This window comes from Rhinatrema bivittatum, chromosome 7, assembly GCF_901001135.1.
Source record: "Rhinatrema bivittatum chromosome 7, aRhiBiv1.1, whole genome shotgun sequence".
In the NCBI taxonomy this organism is placed as follows: Eukaryota; Metazoa; Chordata; class Amphibia; order Gymnophiona; family Rhinatrematidae; genus Rhinatrema; species Rhinatrema bivittatum.
In genome coordinates, this window is record NC_042621.1 from 170102945 (window position 1) to 170118959 (window position 16015).

Here is a 16015-nt window from a genome sequence, read left to right on the forward strand (position 1 = left end):
AACTGAATCTAGTACATTTCAGTAATTAGAGCATGGATATACAGTAGTTGTGATTGCTAATGATAAAAAGCCAGAAATGATTGTTCTAAAACAACAGATAACATGTTGCTGACCTCTATCAGACCAGAAGTACTGAACAGTATTAGACAGTCAAATACATTTGCTTACCTGGTGTTCCTATTTTAACATGTATGAGATATTAAGGAAATGTGGTATCTACCAAAGCTTCTTAAATGGCTTGCATGAGCCTTACATGTGTCTGTAAACATAAAAAAAGTTTCCATTTCATCCTGCTCCGCCAGTCCAAGTCAGTCCATAAAAGTGAGCTTTGTCCTACGAGCAGACTGAGGCAGAACACTGAATTTTTCTGTGGCATCGCCACCACTTAGAGGTGATGCAGCAGCAAGAAATCCAGTATTATCTGCCTCTATCATATGACAGGACTCCTGGAAGTGCAGTAGAATTTTTTGCAAGGCACTGAAGTAATCTGAGGGCCAAGCCACTGGTTCACCCAGCTGAGTGACCTACCTGAGGTGTTCCCAGTCCCAGAGGAGACTTAATTGAGCCTTTTGGAGGGGGGTGGGGGCAGGAGCCTTCTTAAAATATAGCAAGGAAGCTTCAGGGGGAGGTAAGAGCAGCCTTGCCTTAAACTTCCAACTTGCTGCGACATTCCTCCCTCCCCCCACCTGTGTCCTGCCCAGAAACTGACTGCTTTAAGAAAAAAAAAAAGAATGATGAAAACAATGAAATGCACTGAGTTAGGCCAATCAATGCAGTGGCTTAGGCCTGGACCTTAGCAGAACTTGCCTCAGTAGTGGTAAGGTGTTCTTGAGCAGCCACACAAAGTAAATGCTCACTCAGGGGGGTTAGTACAGTCGCCACTGCGGCACATGTGGATGGTAATGCTCTGCCTTGGGATCTCTGTGCTCTGCATGTGTTCAAGTTGGGGAGGTCCTGGGGGAGTACTCAAAGTTGGTTGGGGCATCAGAAGCAGCTCCTTCGGTGGTGGCCAAGTCATCTGCGGCTGAGTCATGGCTGGGGCCTGATATTGATGAGATTTTGAGTCGGCCTGTTTTGGCAGGAGTGATGCCATCTTGCCTCCATCTCCCATGGGGATCCTGGAATCTCCACAGCTGCCTGCTGGCTTACATTTTGAATTTGAGCTATCTTTGTTGAGGATTCCTCTTGTAGGGATCAGATCAAGGATTGTGTAGATTTTAGCCCCGAATTTTTCCAGTTTCTCCATCTGTCCTTCTGTGCAAGTCAGAAGCCTGGGATTAAAGTGCGGGTCTCCTACGGAGTGGTAATGTTTCCTTCTGGAATTTTAATGGCTATAAAGCATCCATGAGGGACAGCAGAGCCCTCCTCCATGAACTGAGAGGAGCCCCATGAAGATCTGGAGGAGCCAGATTTTGTAAGATTTATATCCCTGGACAAGGGCAAGCTGCCTCCAGAGAAGGAGGAGAAAGACTCTGTAATTCGACTCTTCAGGAGGGACGAGCTTGCTGTCTTGATTGATCAAGTGATTACCTGCCTTTGGATAGAGGATTCAAAGAAGGATGAGGCTTAAGTTTGGGATCCCATCATCAAAGGGGATCCATAAGTCCTCCAAGTGTTTTCCTTTGCATTTGGAGCTGAAGGAGGTGATCCTGGTGAAGTGGAAGTCTCCAGAGAGAGGTCTCAAAGAGGTTAAGAATTTTATGAAGCTGTACCACTTTTCTCTTGATTGAAGGTAAACGTTTGTTTCAAGTTCCTCAGGTGGACGCTTTGGTTCAAAGTACTATCCTTGTGGAGAGAAGTATTTTGCTTAAGGAGCCACAAGATAGAAAGTTTGAGCTTTCCTTTCAAGCATATTTTCACTTCCAATACGTTAGCAGTTTAGGATTCTATTAATGGAGGTCTCATAGTTCTGGTGCTCTTGTGCTGGATTTAGTAACTGCCAAAGAGCGAGGAAGCAGCAAGGATGGAATCAGTAACAACCTTGTATGCTCTTGCGAATTTCCTTTAGATTGGTGGCTTCAGCTGTTGTGGCCAGAAGACTTCTTTGGCTTCATAACTGAGTAGCTGATTCTTGGTCTAAGTCATGTCTGGTTAGGCAAGCTCCCCTTTAAAGGAAAGCTCCTTTTTGGAGAAGATTTGGAACACTTGGTGAAGAATTTGGAAGACCACAAGCCACAGAGGCTTCCTGAAGACAAGAGCTGCTCCTTTTATAGGCCTGGTCAAGGTCATGGATAGCCTCAGGACTCTAGGTGGTATAAACAGGGAAAGTTTTTAGGATCTTACTCCTTCTGAGGCTTGTAGGGTGCAAGAGTTAGGAGTTATTCCTATTGAGGCTTCCATAGGCTTAAACTGGACACAGATTCCCCTTCTGAATCCAGCTGGTCTTCTCAATAAAGGACAATGAGTCCACTCCTTGATTCTTCCAGTAAGTGGTCACCTGCAGATTTTATTTATTTATTTATTTTTTACCAGGAGTGGACTCTGATAGCTCAGATCAGTGGGTGTTGGAAATAATTCACTTCTTTTACACCTTGCAGTTCATTGCTTGTCTTTCTCATGCCTTTATGGTCTTTCCCTGTGCTTCGGTCACCAAGAAAAGGCAGTTTGAAACCCTGCTCAGACATCAATTATTGAGGGGATATATTGTCTGTTTCCCTGTCCAAGCAGGCCTCAGCTGCTCTTTCATCTATTTTGTAGTCTCCAAGAAGGGTGGATCTTACAGGCCCATTTTCGATCTCAAGGGACTGAACAATAATCTTTGGATCTTCCACTTCTGGATAGAAGCACTTAGCTTGGTATGGCGCTACAGAAGGGAGATTACCTTTTCTTTCTGGATCTATCTGAGGCTTATTTTCATATCCTATCAGGAGGGAAGATCAACAATAGCTCCATTTTTGTGTCTTGCAGAATCACTTTCAGTTCCAAGCGCTCCCCTTTGGTTTAGCACTGGCTCTGCAAACATTCTTGAAGGTCATGATGGTCATAGCAGCTTTTTTGCGGCAAGAAGGCATTTGTTTTCATCAGGGACAAATCTTACCAAGAGTGGATTCAGTCTTCCAACAGAATAGTCCAAGTTTTAGAAAGCTTTTGGTAGGTTATCAATTATACAAAGAGCAAGCTTGCTCCTTTGCAGTCCCTGGAATATCTGACATATGTCTGTAAAAATAAATGTTTCTGTGGATGTAGGTCTTAGGAAAAAACGATTTGCAAGCATGGAGAAAATGTTTCTACATTTCTGTAAAAATTAAGAATTGTTAGGTACCCTGGCCGTGGGCCCGCACAGTCGGGTCCCCTCACCCTACGGGGCCAAGGACATGCACCTGCCCTGTCCTTTGCCAGGCCCCGTTGCCAATTCCTGCCACCTCGGCCCGCCTCTAGCCGCGCTGTGCCTCCTGACATCGTCACCGCCGCTCTCCGGAGTTCCCCTAAGTGCATGCATGCGATTCTGCCTGTGATTTAAAAGGGCCAGTAGTGGGAGAGTTCCCTGTGCCTGCCCCGTCACCGCCAGTCACCCAGGGAGAGCCCGTACCCTAAATTTATTACAATGGCACTACTGGTGGGCCCTATGTAGGAAGGGACATCAAAGCACCCCACGATCAGACAAAATATGGATAGGTAGGCCATGTAACTTAAAGACATGCTGAATAAACAGACCAAGCTAGTTCAGGAGCAGATGGTAGTGCTGGAAGGGGAATGAAGTGAGTCATTTTCGAAAACCAGTCCACAATCAGCCAGATGGTAGAGTTGCAGTCTGAAGGCAGGAAATCTGTGATGAAATCCATGGCAAGGTGGTGCCACGGTCCCTTGGAAATAGGCAACGGTTGTAGTAGACCCCAGGGTCAGGCTCTAGGCTTAAGATCTTGTCGCAATCGAGGCCACCAACAATAGCAGGAGAGTAGTTCAAAAATACTGGCAAGGCTGGGATGTCAGGCTAGCCAAGAATCATGGGCCCATTTCAGTACCCATTCCCTGAGGTGTCGTGGTACCACCGTTTTCCCTGGGATATGGTCAAGGCGGTGGCCAGGCGGATCTTTGTGGGATTAATAATAGATCTCGAGGGTTCTGGAAGACTCGTCTTAGAAAGAGCAGGATAGGGCATCAGCACATAGATTGTTTCCCGCTGGGCGAATCCATAACTCAAATCAATCGGTTAAAAAATAGAGTCCAGCGGGCCTGGTGAGCATTCAACCACTGGGTTTGAGACAAATATTCTTGTGGTCAGTGTAGATCATTACCGGGAATTGGGCACCCACCATCTACTTTAAAGATCCTCAGTACATTCCACGGCTCACTGTTGAAGCCATTGATCCTTAGTGAGTTCTCCAATAGGTACCAGATGTTACACCTATTGATGCAGGAGAAGACATCGAATACAAAGTAGACGCAGTTCTCGATTTGAGTAGACGAGGCAGAGTATGGGAATACCTCCTGTCATGGGAATTGTATGGCCCTGAAGAAAACTCTTGGACACCAAAGTCTAATATCCTGGATAAAGAGATGCTACAGGACTTTCATCACTTGCATCCTCAAAAACCAAGACCTGGTAGGAAACAGCAAGGACGCCCTTTGAAGGGGGGTACTGTTGCGTCCGTCGGTCCTCGTCGGCTTCGTCCCGTTTGCCTCACCTTATTCACGGCTCCTCCCGTTTACCTGGGAAAGATGGCTACCGCAGCGTTGTCAAGCCGACCTCTCTGGCGTCCCCAGAACGGCTATGGTGCAGCCTCCCACCATTGCTCCTCCCACGTAACTACTAGGGTGCGTGCGCGCAACCCATGTCTTTGTACCACCCTTGGCATGAACCTCGAGGGCGTTCCCTCATGCTGACGTCATGCCATTTGAGTATATTACATTCATTCATTTGCTAGCTCCCTGAGTTAGCAAGGACTCAAATCCGTTCCTGTCTATGCTACTCTGCCGCTTCTGTGCTGCCACAGGAAGCTCTCTCTCTGCCCTTCGGGGTAATCGCTAACCTGGGTACCTGCTCCTCGGGGGCCCTCTGCTTTATTTCAGGTGCCTTACAGGGAACAGGTACTCGCTCCACGAGGGCCTGCTCTCCCTGCCTCCGTGCCTGTACATTCTGCAACATACCTGGTGGAATCGCATACCAACAGCTACATCTAGTGCAGGGGTCAGGAACCTTTTTGGCTGAGAGAGCCATAAAAGCCACATATTTTAAAATGTAATTCCATGAGAGCCATACAATATGTTTAAAACTAAATACAAGTAAATGTGTGCATTTTATGTAAGATCACACTTTTAAAGTACAATAAGTCTCTGAAAATATTACACCAGGCCTTAAGACACCAATACATCTCCTATTAGGAAAACGGACCAAGTCAGGCTGCTATAGAGTCCTACACAGAAACTACACGCCAGCAGAAAACCTCACCTGAATCATGTGCTGACCCTCACCTAAAATAGAATAAAGAGACCAAAACGCATAACTAGAAGCATGCAGAAAAAACTGAATTGGAAACTGCAACAAGCCAGAGTCTCTGTATGCAGTGTAACAAAGGAAAAAAGAAACATCACCCATCCTTATAAAACAAATCAAGAAATATAAAATCATCAGCAGTAAAACTGTACTAACAAAAAGAACATATTTTGAAACAGCTGAAGAGTGGAATATCCAATAATTAAAAATTCATATAAAAAATTTCCAGATACCAACAAAATATTTCAAAATAGCAGACACAAAGACCCAGTAATGAAAAATAATAAGGATACAAAATTTTTTTTGCTCTGCATATCTGGGAACGTTTGATATCCAGGTGTCCTGAGATTGTTCTGAATTAGCAGGAGGAGGGGTGGTTTGCTTGGAACTTTCTCCTCTCTCAGTCACATACCAGAGCTCTCTCTCACACACCTATACACACATGCTCTCAGTCACTCACATATACACATGCTTTTTCTCTTTCACTTATATAGGCTCTTAATTACACATTTACACACATGCTATCTTTTCACGCTTACACACACACACACACACACAGGCTTTCAATCACATAAATACATGCTGTCTTTTTCTCTCACACACAGACTCTCATTCACATGCTTATAAACATGTCCTCTCTTTCTCTCATTTACACACAGGCTCTCAATCACATGCTCACATGCTCCCTCACCTAAATCAGCTCTCAATCACACACAGACACGCATGGTCTCTCTCTTACTTATACACACAGGCTCTTAATCATACATACACATGATTTCTCTCACACACAAAGGATCTCAATCATACACACACACTCTTTCACACAAACAGGTTTTCAATCACAAACTTACACATACAGGTTCCCAATGGTAAACTTACATTCATGCTCTCTCTCTCACAGGCAGGCTCTCAATCACAGACATACTCTCTTTCACATATACAGGCTCTCAGTCATTCACATACATGCAATCTCTCACTCACACACACAGGATCTCAAACACACATGCTTGCTCGCTCATTCACTCTCTCTCTCCCCCACCCCGGGAACTCGCGGCAGCAGCAGCCTCCTCCCAACGCTAACATCCTTCATTTTCAGCCCTCGTGGAGGAGGAGTCCCATCGGCCGCGGTTGAAGCTCTTCTTTATTTTCCTCCGAGCCGCGCTGCACAGTCTTCTTTTCGTCGGACCGACGCTGACCACACTAGCATGGTCTCTTCTTCCCGCGCACGCACCCGATGCTCACCACTTCCTCTTCCGGGCTGCGGGGGGCGGGAAAAAGAGAGCATGCCGGTGCCGCCAACTCCAGCTATTCTGCCGCCTCCTCTTCCGGGCCGCGTGGGGGGGGGGGGGCGGGAAGAAGAGAGCATGCCGGTGCTGCCGACTCCAGCTATTCTGCCGCTTCCTCCTCCGGGCCGCGGGGGGGGGGGGGGGGAGAAGAGAGCATGCTGTTGCCGCCGACTCCAGCTATTCTGCCACTTCCTCTTCCAGGCCGCGGGGGGGGGGGGACGGACGGGAAGAAGAGAGCACGCCGGTGCCGCCGACTCCAGCTATTCTGCCGCGTTCCGCCCGGGCTGACAGCATTTTAAGCCCGGGCGGAGGAGGACCGGGGAGCAGCTGGGTCAGCGGGGGACTGGAAAGTGTGGCGACACACTGATTTAGATTTGTCTGCGAGCCAGATGCAGCCACCAAAAGAGCCATATCTGGCTCGTGAGCCATGGGTTCCCGACCCCTGATCTAGTGAGTACTCTAACTCTCAGTCTATCTCATCCACAGTATCTCCTCGCTGGGAAGCCTGCTGCGGAACCTCCTGACATCCTCAAGGAGAGAAGGGCTCCCTCTGCCGAGGTCCCTGAGAATACAACCACAGACTGCCTCACTACTGCCACCTCTAGTGGAGATCTTCAAGCTGTACAATAAAGAGCTATCCTGTGTTTTGTGTGTACAAGTCTAGCCCAGTGCTGTGGCTCCTCACGGGGCTCCTCCCCGTGGGCGTGGTTATCTCCACAGCACCCAAGGATCCACAAAACACACGTTATCATAACACTGATAACATGCAGTCATGCATTTTGGGTTGTAAAAACACAAATTGGTACAATATAGGAGGCAAAGTTCTGTGCATAGAAGAGCAGAATCTGGGGGTTGTTATATCTGAAATTAAGGTGATCGAATGGCTAATTAAGGCAAGAGCAAAAGTCAGTAAGATGCTTAGGTGCATAAGGAGAAGAATAACCAGTAGATAAAAAGCTACGTCTCTTTATTAAGACCTCAAGTTTTGTTGCAATGATTCTCTAGGCCAGCAATTGAGAAAAAAATGGGAGAATGGTGGAAAAAATTAGTCCTTTTTTTCCCCTGCTGATTTTTTGTCCTGTTCTGTTCATTATAATAAACACTGATTAAATTCCAGTGTGAAAAAACTAAAAATGAAGGTCTCTATATATAAAATAGCTGAAATATTTTTAACAAACACAAATCATGTCCATTGCTATCACTTTTGGCAAGGAGTAGAGTTCAGAGTTCTAGGCCAAAGGTCAGCACTCTAGACTGTAGTTCAATTGAGTGAGTGACCTGGAGCAAACTGCAATGCCAGCTTCTGCTTAGGTCAGTGATGGCTAACCTATGACACGCGTGTCAGAGGTGACACGCTGAGACGTTTTTGCTGACACGCGCAGCGTGTCTTGGACTATCGGGAATTTTTTTTTTTTAATCTGCTGCGCCGAGCCTTTTTTTTTTCGGCTGCGCCGACCCTTTAAAATTTGTTTTTTAGTATCCCCCCCCCCCCTCCGGACCCCCCCCCCCCCCCCCCCCATGCCCCCGGGCGCAGGGAGGCTCATGCGGCGCAGCGATAGGCAGGGCCGTGGTGAGGCTCACGTCACCACGGCCCAAAGAAAAAGATCACATTTAAACCGCTGATGCTCCTCCTCCTTCCTGCCTGTGCGGCCCCGGAAGTAAACGTTGCCGGAGCCGCGTGGGCAGGAAGGAGGAGGAGCATCAGCGCATGCAGAAGAGGAGCAGCACTTGCGCTTACGGGCCACCACGAATTCCAAGTCGCAGCGGCCCGAGAAGAGGAAGAGGCCCGGTAGCAGGGCCGCCGCGGCCAGAGAAGATCAGGGCCGCTGCAGAGCCCATCCTGCGGCGAAGACCCGCGAAGAGGAGGCCCAGAGGTGAGAGAGAGGCTGAGGGTTTGTAGAGGGTGTGTGTGTGTATGAGATGAGTTGAGAGATTGTGTTTGAGAGTGAGGACCTGAATGTTTGCAGAGACAGCATGTGCTTGAGCAAGGCAGCATGTGGGAGTGAGAGAGAGCCTGTGTGTGTGAGAGTCAGACAGCATGTGCCAGTGAGAGACTGTGTGTATAAATGATTGTATGAGAGAGAGCCTGTGTGTGTGTGTGTGTGAGAGAGAGATGCATGTGAGAATGAGAACCTGACTGTGTGTTTGAGGGAAGAAGATGGAGAGAAAAGAAACAGAAAAAAAGACAATATAAAAGGAATTGGCAAAAAAAATAAGAAAGGGAAGGTGGAAAAAAAAAAAGCCTGTGACCAACCAATTCGAAAACTAAGATCAGACAGCAAAGGCAAAAAAAAATAAAAATTACTTTTTAGTGATTGGCACATGTAATCTTTGGGAATGTGCAAGAATAGCACTTTCTCTACGGATCTCACAATGTACGAGATCAGTATGGAGAAAGTGGAAGCCCACAGGGCCTGCACAGAGGAGGCAGCAGAATGGGCTTCAGTGTCAGTAGCAGTAATCGGCACCTCCCCAATAGCCATGTGGCAGCAGTGACAGTGGCAGCAGAGGAATGAGAGAGGCTCCGAGGTTGCTGGCAAAAGAGAGGGGGGTCTGCCTTTAGAGTGTGCATGTGTATGAATGGGAGTCTGCCTGGGGGTGTATGTGTGTGAATGCATGGGTGCCTGCCTGGGGGTCTGTGTGTGTGAGAATGAATGTGTGTCTGCATGGAGGATGGGGAGGGAGTGGTGTGAAAATGAATGGGAGCCAATAAAAGAAACCGACTGACAGATTAAGTTTGTAACGCTTGCTTGGGCTTGAAGTGTACGAAATACCAACCTTCAATTGAAGATTTAGCCAATGAAATTCAGCAACAAAAAAGTCACTAAGCGGGTAAGGTAAAGAATTATTTGTTTTTGCTTTATTAATACAGTACATATTAAAATTATAACTTTTTGTTATTAATTAGAGCTACAAATATCACAAAATCATGGATTTTTCTAGAAGTGACACACCACCCGAGTTATGCTCGGCTTTTTAATGAATTTTGACACACTGAGCTCAAAAGGTTGGCCATCACTGGTTTAGGTTCATTCAAATGTACAACACTCATGAATGCATACTAAAAAGCATGAAAAATTACTTGGAAATTTGTGAGACTATAACTGGAAAATTAGGACTAACTATAAGGAAGAGTAAGCTATTATAAAATACAGTGAATCTTATTTTCCTTAAGTTTTTCATTTTAATATAAATTATAATACATTTTCATACTAAATGAATTATAGATAATTGCTCCATTATTCAAATTATTATAGTTAAACATTTGCCATAAATTGACACCACACTTAAGAGACAGACATAAGAATTGGCACTAGAGAGAGTGGAACTGCTGGTTTCTCGCAGGCAGGTACTGTAATTCAAATTAGTTTTAAATATTTGAACTAGTGTGGAAAATGGTTTTTAGCATCCAATTCCTATACTGGAACCCAGCAGAAATCCACAAAAGCAAACACATTTACCTTTTTTTATCTTATTAAAAAAAAAAAAAAAAAAAAAGTTTCCTAAAGTTATTTCTTAACTGTGTTGAAATTGTTTTCCTGTGGGTGTGAAAAGGGTTAATTTTGTGTGTGCGCTTCTTTCAGTGGCCAACTGCTTCAAGATGTAGGAGTCTTTATTTTTAAATAATCAGCTTAACAATATTTCGGGGGTACTGAGCACCAGAAAATATTTTAAGGCGCCTATTTTGTAGCAGTTTGAACATACCATTGTTTTTGCATGGGTGTAGCGTTCATTTATTTTTTTAATATATACCTGTAAAGGTATGACATGAGCTTTTTGCCTGTTCAAGTATGGCTTACACAAGGAAGCTGAAATAGCTTAAACTCCTATATAGTAGAAGTCTTCATAATGTTCTCTGGTGAAAAATTATTTCCTCCCCAATGATGTGCACCAGATGTTGGGCCTCTTGACCAAGCACATGCCACTAGAGTTATTTTGGATTTAGCCATACTGGGGACTTTCAAGCTGTGAGAGAGGAGCTCTGAATGCTGATGCACTACATTCCAAGTACAGTGGTAGGTAACCTTAAAAAAAAAATGTTGCTAGGGACAAACATTACACACCCATGGGGAACACTGCAATAAAGGGGCATATTTGCTATACTGTTAAAATCACAATTAACATGTTATCCACAATTGTAGCACCTGATTCATTAATGAATACTGCATTAATACTGATTGTAATGTGAAAGTGTTACTGCCACTAGGAAGGTATCAGCATTACCTGATGAGCTTATGCATGCCTTTTCTTCCTTTGTGTTTCCTCATGCCCCAGTGTTCTGCAAGAATACTTTCCTTGGGTGGGGGTGGAGGACTGAATCCTACAGGGGCCTCTTTTTGACTTTGCTTAGGGGGATTGTTCCAGAAAGGGCCTGTTCTTGATTCCAAGGGAGGGGCTTACATGGCATGTAATTACACCTCCTGAGATGTGTTTTATTTACCAGCAGTGTCAATGTAGTTCATATGCGTTAACGTAATTTACAGTAACCTGTTCTAATATTGAGCTGCTTTGCATGTATTTGCATATGACAGCTTGTTAATTTTTGTGCATAAAGCAGTATAGGGCCGATACAACAAAAGTGCACCAAAAGCCGGCGCTCAGTGTTGAGTGCCCGCTTTCCTTACGCACGCCCAGGCACCTCTCCTGGAGGTGCCATGCAGTATTTAAATTAGGGGTCGCGCTGCCAAGGAGAAGCTAGGGTTGATTGTGTGCTCCTAGCACCTCCTTAGCAGCGGGCGCCCAGGAGAGCTCTGCTGTCTGCGGGTTAGGAAAGCAGATGCTCAATTTTATGAGCATCTGTTTCTCCTAACTTGACCACAGCACTTTTTTTGTTGTTGTTTTTTACCTTTTTAAACTTTTACTTCCTCTGACTTATTATCACCACAATATTAAGTCGGAGGATGTACAGAAAAGCTCATCACATGTATTTGCATGTGATGAGCACTATTAGTTTCATGGCGCTTTGTGGACATGCTAATCCCCATAAGGGGTTGTGGACGCACCTCCAAAACGTCCAACCACGGGTTAAATAGTGCACTCAGCTGAGAACATCGTTTTGCATCGGCCCCTTTGTGGTTTAACTTTCTTCAGTAATAAACAGGCCCCAACATCTGCTTTGAATTCAGCTGGGTCAAAGAGATTCACTTAGAAGGAAAAGGCATGTTCAGCCTTTCAGACTCTTTTATATAGTTTATTGTAATTCCAAAGTGAGTTATTTTCTTAGGTGAATTACTCTTGGATTAACATGTTTTCTGATTTCTTACTGTGAGATGTTTATTTTTCTGTTATGACTGTGCTTCATGAGGGTAGAGGAATTGATCATGCAACCCACAGCTTTTGACTGGTTACATAGCCGAGAAAGGAAAGCTCTTCTTTTGTGCAGCACTGTGCTTTTCCTCCTATCTCTTCATTTTATGCATCTTCCTTTCCTTAATTTTGCACTTTAAACTGTAGATAATCACTTTAACTGCCTTGTATTTGTTGCTGGATTGATCTCTGGCTTTTAGCACTGGTGTCTTCTATCCTCCATATTCTCAAGACAAGAATGCAAGCCCAAAGATATGAATATAATTGCAGGATGGTATTAATAAGCATATTTTTTGCTTGCCATAACAATTCACAATATTTTGGAATATTTGAATTGAATTAAATGAACTGCAGCCAGTGAGCTAATAAGTCAATTATTTTTAAAGGCTTTTAAAACTAGAGGTGAAAGATCGCAGGTGCACAGATCGCCAAGAGCTGAACTGGAGTGGATGTTGCTCTTTGGGTCAATTTTGTTTAGCTTGTTACCGTATTTTTCGCTCCATAAGACACACCTGACCATACGACGCACCAGGATTCAGAGCAGGAAAAAAAAAGTGTGCTAAACCGGCTATTCCCGGGCTTCTGTGTGTCTTATGGAGCAAATTAGATGAGGGCATAACATTTTTTTTTTTAGCCCCATTTCATTTTCAGGTCTGGGAAGGGCCATTTCTGTCCACCCCCCAAATCAGAAAACTTTATCGTTCTCTTTGTTGAACCCCCCATACCAACCCTTTAAATTTAATTAACTATAAACCCCCCAAACTTGCCAAAAATCCCTGGTGGTCCAACACCGATCTCCTGCACTTCGGCCGTCAGCTGCCAGCATTTAAAATGGCACCGATAGCTTCTGCCCTTACTATGTCACAGGGCTACCGGTGCATTGGTCGGCCCCTGTCACATGGTAGGAGCAAGGGACGGCCCATGCAAGATGGCGCCGGCCGTCCCTTGCTCCTACCATGTGACAGGGGCCGACCAATGGCACCGGTAGCCCTGTGACATAGTAAGGGCAGAAGCTATCGGAGCCATTTTAAATGCTGGCAGCTGACGGCCGAAGTGCAGGAGATCGCTCCTGGACCCCGCTGGACCACCAGGGATTTTTGGCAAGTCTTGGGGGGGTCAGGAGGGTGGGGGGTTGTAGTTAGTTTTTGTTTTTTTTTTTAATATTCGCTCCATAAGACGCACAGACATTTTCCCCCCATTTTTGGGAAAACAAAGTGCATCTTATGGAGCGAAAAATATGGTACTTTCCCAGAATCTGTCAGTATGGAAATGTAACCATGAACAGTCTGTATAGAAAAGGGCAAAAGTTAAACCCTGAATTTGACAATTATTGACTCAAATGAGCACATCCATGAACTGCCTGCATCTTCCTGTTAGTAAATTCTGTTCATTTAAGTAAAAAGCTACATGACAGATTCCACTGAGAAACTGTAGAAAAACCAGATGAAAAGTTACAGCTATGTTTATATATAAAAATACTGACTACAGGAAACTATTTTTCTTCTGTATTCGCATCCTTCTGATATCTTTCTTGCTGTCATGAATGAATAAAAAAAAGCTTGCAATTTTTCCTATTCGGTTTTCTCTAGTTAATACATAAGCTGCGAGCATTGATGTTCCTGCACTGTACACAGAGGCCAGCACTTTATGATGGAAACCTATACAAGATATTCTGTTGAATGAATATCTATAGATCTAGTAGCAGGGATGAAATGTACACTCACTCATGTACATGAAAGAGTTATTTTTGTTTTTAAAGCTAGACCATATTTGGTACTCTAGAACAGTGGTTCTCAAACTTTTTTCTGTCTGGACAAACCTGACAGATGTTTCTCACATGTGTGACTCACTGAACACATGACTATCATAGGGCTAAATGTTAACGTACAGTTTGCATCCACAGGAACCCCCCTGACCTACAATTATGGATGTAAAGCAGAATTATGACATTCCCCGTACAACTCACCTTACAAAAAATATATTCTGGTTCTAGTGTCATCTCAGTAACAGCAACACAAACTCCAGCTACCAGGCTCAATAGCCCTACTTATGAAAAGACAGCAGTTTATCACTAATGCATGTCCTCTTGAGAAAATACAACAAATAAGACTTATACAGTAAAATACCTCACCTCGGTCACATACACAGAACCGACCTAACATACTCCCAGGATGTGCAGTAATGCACATAAACTAATCTACACACAGTTATACTTGTATTATGGAATACTAACCCCCCTCCAGCATCTCTCCTTATTCTCTTCCATGCAGGCCAGTAGCACATACCAGAAGCAGTAGTGGCTGAAGCTCTGTACTCATGGTCCTCTTCCTTAGTGCCCATGACCAGTCTCTGTCTCTCACACACACATACCAGTTACAGCCCCATGACCAGTTTCTGTCTTTCAAACACCAATCATCTCCCGATCAGTCTTTCTCTTACATACACACCAGTCACCTTCCCGATCAGTCTCTCTCTCTCTCATACACACACACACATGCTTCCCACTTCCATGTTGTCTTGCATATACAGGCTTCTCACTCCATGCTGCGTCTCACACACACCCGTTTCTCATTCCTATGCTAGCTCTCTCCACATGCACAGGCTTCTCATTCCCATAATCACTTTCTTTCTCTCTCTCACACATACCAGTCATACTCATTTATTTATTTATTTAGTTTCTGTCTCTCACACACCAATCATCTCCTGACTAATCTTTCTCTCTCACACACACACTCCAGTCATCTCCCTGACCAGTTACTTCCATTGTCTCTCCTATATACACACACATCACTTTTCTGACCAGTTTCTCTGAATCACACACATGCTCTCTCTCAGACACTTTACATAGCTGATCTCAATCAAATGCTCTCATTTACACACAGGCTCTCAGTCACAGTTACACATGCACATTCTCATACTCTCACAGACAGGCTGGCTGTCTTTCTCTCATTTCCTGCCCCCCCCCCCCCGCCAAGCATAAATTGGGGGGGGGGACAGGAAATGAGCACAAATGGTAGTTGCAGCAGCCTCCTCCTTTAGCCTCCACAGGCCAAGAAAGAAGAATCCCATCGGCCACGGGAGGATAATTCTGCTGTCTCCTGGGCTGATTTCTGGCTGCTTCTGATTTTGCTTCTGGCCCACGCTACTGCTTAGGGCCGCTGCTGCCGTCGCTACTTTTTCATGCAGCATGGCTCTTTCTTCTTCCCACGCACCCCACTGCACACCACTTCCTGTTCTGGGCCAGGGTGGGGGCAGGTGCGGGAAGAAGAAAAGGCCCAGCAGCGGTTGCCAGCCTCCATTAACACTGCTGCCGCTCCCATCCAGGTTTGAACGTGCTGATAGCCCGGGCAGCAACGGCAGCAGTGGAAGATAGCCTGCCTCTCGCTGGGGGAAGAGTAGCGGGAGATCAGTAACATGCGACACACTGGTCACACCGATTGAGAAGCGCTGCTCTATAAGGATCCAGGCTTGGGATATTTGCAGTAAAGAAACAAATCATTGCAAACATGCGATATTACATGAGCAGGCTTTTTTTAAGCTCTAGAATTTTTCAGGGTCAAACAAGTTGCAGACGAACTAGTAATATACATGACTAAATAGTTGGCTTTTGATTAGTTATCTTCTCTTCATCAGGTCGGTGAATAAATAGCGTAGTTACACTGGGTTTAAATGAGTCTCCTCAAGATCTAAGGCTGCCTAAATATGCCATTACTAGGGATGTGCACTGATTTATTTTTATTTCATGTCATTTTAGTTTCGGGGCGTTTACTGTCAGATTTCGTTTTATAATGGTTCGGGAGGTAGTTATTTCATGTTTCCCTCGTTTCGGAGTTAGTGCGCACTAAGTCCCTGTTTGTGTGCACTAAGTCCCGTTAGTGCGCACTACCTAGTTTTCTAATGTCGGAGTTAGTGTGCCCTAATAGGTCTTAGAGTGCACTAACTTGTTAGAAAACTTGGTAGGGCGCATTAACGGGACTTAGTGTGTACT